This window comes from Trachymyrmex septentrionalis, unplaced genomic scaffold (genome assembly GCF_001594115.1).
Source record: "Trachymyrmex septentrionalis isolate Tsep2-gDNA-1 unplaced genomic scaffold, Tsep1.0 scaffold112, whole genome shotgun sequence".
Classification (NCBI taxonomy): Eukaryota; Metazoa; Arthropoda; class Insecta; order Hymenoptera; family Formicidae; genus Trachymyrmex; species Trachymyrmex septentrionalis.
The window spans coordinates 907730-914025 of NW_017304248.1; the positions used below are offsets into that span (position 1 = coordinate 907730).

General features: G+C 25.5%; 1 pseudogene; it reads right to left on the minus strand.

Annotated features, from left to right (window-relative positions):
- Positions 1 to 3319, minus strand: part of LOC108752056 — a 4856-nt pseudogene extending 1537 nt beyond the window's left edge.
- Between the last annotated feature and the right edge of the window lie 2977 nt (positions 3320 to 6296).

The following is a 6296-nucleotide window of genomic DNA, read 5'->3' on the forward strand; positions in this document are numbered from 1 at the left end:
ATTTTGGAAGTAGTTTAACTTTTTAATATATTAAATTTATATATATAAATAATATAAAAATATAAATTAAACTACCTTTTTCAAATTCAATTTTCCGTTTAGTTGTGTTAAAATATAACCTGTAATTATTCCAATAATGTATGGACTTATTCTTAACCATGGTGGAAAATATAACTCGTCTAAAAGTCTATACTGCTCGTCCAACCTATAATAACAAGAAGAGTGCTCTTTTAATTAATCCTTTATAAACAATTTCAATGAAACTTACGTCGGAACAAATTCATAAATATATGAAAAATAACCAATGAGAACAATCGAGCTTATTAAAAGTGTACCCAAAATAAACGCAGCCATGTGAAAGTATCTGAAATGTATAATTATGATATAATTACGATATTTAATTCAAAGATATATGCATTGTTATATGACTAAAAGAACTTACATCGTCGACAAAATTAATAGTGCTATTCCGATCATGAAGAATTGCATATCAGCAGATAGATACCAAGACCAACTCATGCACTTTAAGAGAAAAAAGAATTTGAAGATTTTATACGTGCTTTCGAGCTTAATTTTATGTTAAACCAAATGTATTTATACCATTGTTTTAAAACTGAACAGATTATTTATGTAGAAAAGATTCCTCCACCAGTACTTTGAGCAGGTTTCATGCGGTACTTCTTTTATGAAAAATGGCGATGTCTTGTCAAACCAAGTCGAGCTTAATTGCGATATTGCTAATACCGTCATATAAGCCGGAGTTAATCTAAAAATAATATTTTAAATATGCATAAAAAACATTGTTAATTTAAATACGACTTCAATTATATATTATCACTGATTTTAAAAAATTGTCTTTGCTACATTTTTCATTCTATTTATTATATTATAGTAGTACTTTATCGCATTTATTACTGTTTTTTTTGGTTTATTTTTTTTCAACATAATAAAAAACGTACCGAATAAATCTTCTTATTACAAAAATGAAGAATTCATTTATCTTTGCTCTGTAAGAAAATAATTGTTTTTGATCTTTATCCGTTTTATTTTTTATATAAATATAGGACACCAAAAGTCCACTTAAAAAAAAGAAAGTGTCGACTGTTACAGGTACATTGATTAAAATTACATCAGTCATGAATTTCCAACTCCATACTTTATTATCTGCGTATTGAAAACAATGGTATCGTTATGTATAGTGAACAGGAATCGAACAGCATATTGATTTTCTATATATTACTTTCAAATTACTTACCAATATATTCTATCATGTAAACTACTCCATGACCTATTATTAAGCAAAATGTACTTAAAAATTTTAAGCCATGAATAACAGGTAGCGTATTGGCATGCAATTCCGTGTTAAATATTATTTTTGTATTTGTGAAAACAGAAAAACATAATAATATTTTTCCAATTCTACTTTTCTTTAAAGAAGCCGTTTCGATTTCCATTTCCTGAATTACAGTTTCCTCATCTAAATCACAATTCAATATTTTTAATAGATAATTAATATACATAGAAATTATAATACAATGTTCTAGTAAATTATCAAAAATCTTGACTCTGAGAATGTTCGTACAAATAATAATAAATAAGTAAATGACTAAACTTAGTGATAAGTATCGGATAGTGATAAGAATCGGAGACGCTTCTTCTTTGACTAATTGCACACTGCATTTACCATAAACTTTTCTAAAAAAACGAGATTATAATCAAAAAATTTGAAATATTAAATATGATACTTACTATTGTTAATTCTACTCTTCTTATTTGAACATTTCCGATTTACGAATATATCATATATTGTTCCGATTATTACCATAAAAATAGAAAGCAGTAAAATAACGCTGTAAATATAAAATTAATAAATATAAGTACGCAAAATATCTCTCTAATGTTTCTGCAGATTTAATTACTTTTGAATAAAAACTTGTTTTTAATGTATGATGTGTATTTAATGTGCATATATATGGAGAGGATACGTATTATTTTATATATATTATCAATTGTGTACTTCAAAATTACCAAATGAATATAGCACCACTAGTGAGCCATTCATAATCATTCTTTAGATTTTTGACTTGAATCAGCTTAAAATCCACAGAATAAAGGTCACTAATTAAAAAAATTCTATCACGGAATATCTTTTCCAGAATAAAACTTATGTCATTTGCAGAACATGATGCTGGTAAACAGAGACCAAGTGTCATTACATCCTGAAATAAAAAAAAACATTACAAATTAAAACTAATAAGGGTTTTACACAAATATATAATATTCACCATAAATTATTTTATATTAAACTTTATATATAATTTCAGTTATCTATTAAATTATTACGTTAAAATATATAAACTTACTTCATTAGGTACATTAATATGGTACTGAAGAGTACTATTGTGTTTAAAATGAGCAGCAAAATAATTTACTTTAAAAGGTGGAATCTCCTTTTGTAGATCACGATACAGCGTATTATTTAATAAATGCCGCTTTGAAATCTGTAGAGAAGCAGTATTCATCGTATCGAAACACTGAATACGACTGCCCAGCCAATAATTATTTCCATAAAGAAAACCTGACTGAAATTCACCGCTAGAATCCAACACTTAAAAATAAAGATAGACAAACATTATTTACAAAAATTAGAAAAAAATATTAAATAATATTTCTAATTAATTATTATTAATCATTCAAAAATATTTCTAATAATTAAACTGATTTTGAAAAATAGTCTTTTAAATGTCATTTCCTATTACTTATAAAAGATATTTCTTATACTCTAAAATATAATATCAGTTTAAAAAATAATATCGATTTAATTTCAGTAAAGATTAATTTATAACATCAGATTGAAACGAGAGAGAGATTGGACGATTAGAAATTAAAAAATTTAAAACGTGAGACTAATTATTTTTCAATTTTTTCAACTTTTTGAACTTTAAAATTTAAGTACTTTATTTTAAGCATTTATGTTTATAATTAAGAATTTTTCATACCTCTTAAACTCCAGAGTATTCGTTGATCGACAGCGTTTCGGAAATTTAGTAATTCCTCTTCACATAACGTCGAATTCAGAAGACTCGAAGCTTCCGAAGCAACAGCATAAGCTGGCAAATAGTAATTATATCTATCGTTGTTGTCATTATTCGATTTATGGATTAGATTATGTGCGGAGACACAGAATAAAATGGTGAAGTTTACGCAAGCATATAAAATAAACGTAAGTTGCGACATAATGAGATTTTAGTACATAATAGTCACTTTTATTTCCTTATTACAAATGATGAATTTCGTACTGTAAGTATTATAAAATTAATTTTGAAATATAGAAGAACAAAGCTGTTTTACTTATATAACAATTTTGTAAATTTACATTCCCTAATATAAGAAAAGGGCCCCGCCCTTAAAAATTAATGGAAAAGTATTAACGGAATAATAAAAGAACGAGATAGAATCGAAAGATTTGTTCAAACTGATCGTTAACACTAATGAATTCCACTTGTATGAAAACACAAATTTAAAGTTTTATGAAAGAACGTTCATCTCTGATTTTGCATGAGATTTCCACACGAATGAGATTTAACGAAGGATTGAGATATATAAGACGTATTCGGAGAGCGCGCCTGCAACACTATCACATAAGTAAAAGTGATTGTAGTTGTAAGAGAATTGACCAATCACAGTTAAATATTCTCCTCGTATTCGACTTGATTAGTCAATTCTAATCCAGAATAATGGAAAAAGTAAATCTTAAATCGATATTACAATGATGATAGTTAACTGCTTATAATAACGTCAAAGTAAAATCATTTTAACTTTGGGTCCTTGATGATCCATATCAGCGAGCGTACATAATAATTTGATATACAATGTCCGTCTTACACTTCTGCGTTCCACTTAACTTTATATATTCTAATGATTTTTCATACTTATATGGACACACTTGTTTGAATAATTTGCACATGATTTTTGAACTTTTTCAAGAGATATGAAACACATTTGACTGTTTAATCGTATGCGAATAATGTCGAGTCCGACATCACGACTCATCCGAATTGTGATTATAGTGAATATGCAAACATTTCCGACAATTAATTTTGTACTGCGGTTTTTTTGATAAGTTAATGTCTGAAGAGGGCTCAATCCGATAGCCGAAACTTGTAATATTATGTAATTTTACTTCTCGTTAGTTGTATTATATTCTTTTAATTGTTATACTCGTTAAGTATGTTTAATTGTTACTCTCGTTAGTTGTATTATATTCTTTTAATTGTGTAACTTTTTTTTTTTAAAGAAATGTGTTGACTCTTACTTTGCCCTTTATTTATTATTATTCATTTTAACTTTCTTTTGACTTTTTGTATCTTGGAAATGTTGGATGTCGATTGAGTGTGACTATTAATAGTTGGTGTTCTTTGTTTGCTGCATTTTGCATATGTAAAAATTAATAAAAATAGTATATTTTTAAATTTAATTACAAAAGAAATATATTTTAACATGAGTCACCTTTAATATCTATTGACCGGATATGTCACAATTATTCATCCATTAACATTCAAAGTTATTTGTGGATCATCGAAATAGCAGTTACTATACAATTGTAGACGTCAAGCAATACAAAATATAAATATTGTTAAAACTTTAAATATAAATATTGTTGAAACTTTTTTTAAAATGTTTGTAACAATATTTAAAAAAATTTTTTTAATATTTCCCAATATTTTGTGTCGTATATGTGAGTAGATCCATTTCTACACCTCACTTTTATCGATAAATGCGCGCATTTATTTCTAAAATTAATATAGTATGTATGTATAATTCTATGTGAACTAGAATTACGTAATAATGTTAAAATTTATAACGTAAACTTTATGTTGAATGTATACATTTATCAATAAAAATAGAAAAATACGGAATAATTTATATGTTGCGCATATAATAAACAAATATAATAAACTTGAAAAGTGACCACTATGTCTTTTTTGTAAATGTCAATATGTCGCACATAATTTCTCAATTAATATTTATATTTTGTTGATCTTTCTCCTACTTAATATGACTAATTTTAAGTTTTAAAAAAAACTCAGGTGAGCTCACAAGCGTTTCTTTTATTAATTTTAAATTTGTATTCATGCAAGCATTATTTAAGATATATTTTTCGGGTCATCTTTTTGGCAAAGTAAAAAGATTTCTAAAACTGGCGAAATAATCTTTTTTAAATTTTCTTTTCGACAAAATAAAAAAATATCTATAAATATATATATTTATTAGTTTTATTGAAAAAAAAAAAAACTTAAGAGAGAGATTTTCTTCGACATCCTTTTATAAATTTTTTTTTTGTGAAGCAAAAAGTCGATTAAACGATTTGTTATTATTTACGCCCACTTCTCTTTGAAAAATGACGTTTTTTCACTAGTTATTGATTATTGTGACAAATATTGCCGAAGGCTCAGCTCAAGGTCGAAAGAGAACGTTTGTACGAAATATGGGAGATCCGGATTCAAATAAAGGCCAAAGCAATATTATTTGTAATAAATTATTCATAAGTTTAAGATTCTCATTAATATCAGATTATTAATGTTTCTTAAAATTTTACATTAAAGAATTCTTTTCCGATGAAACGCAGTGATAATCATGAAAAGTAAAGCAATCTATATAAAATTTAATAAAACAATTATTTTACTCGTCTGTCTTCATTTCCAGAGAAAAGATGTTTCATATAATTATATAAAATTATAAGAAATTATATAAGAAATTAATATATTTTATATATAATTATATATATATATAACATTTTTTTTCCCGATAGTTAAATATAAAAATTATTGAAAAGCAATATTCAGCGATTTTTAGTAATTAATATCTTGTTAACTATTGCAAAAATTACAAAATGATAGAGAATTTTTCTCAGTTTAGTTCGTGTTTAGCTCTCCCGGTACACGAAATATTTGGCGGTCATTCTGGGACACTCTGTATATATATTTATTATATATCTATTAATAACTGTTATTTTATATTCTTATTATACGATCTTAACCTTTAGACTGGAAAGTCACTTTTGTGGTCCTTAAGTTTGGATTAAAATACCGATATTTTAAAAGTAGTGGCCACTATTTTTAAACATATATGTGCCATATATAATAATTTTGCCATAATTACTACACTAAAAACAATCGAAATAAAAAAAATAAAAATTATAAAACATAAAAAATATATATTGAAAAATATAAAAAATATAAAAATATAAAAAAGTACAAAATTATAAAACAAGAAAAAAGTAAAAAAAAAAAAAA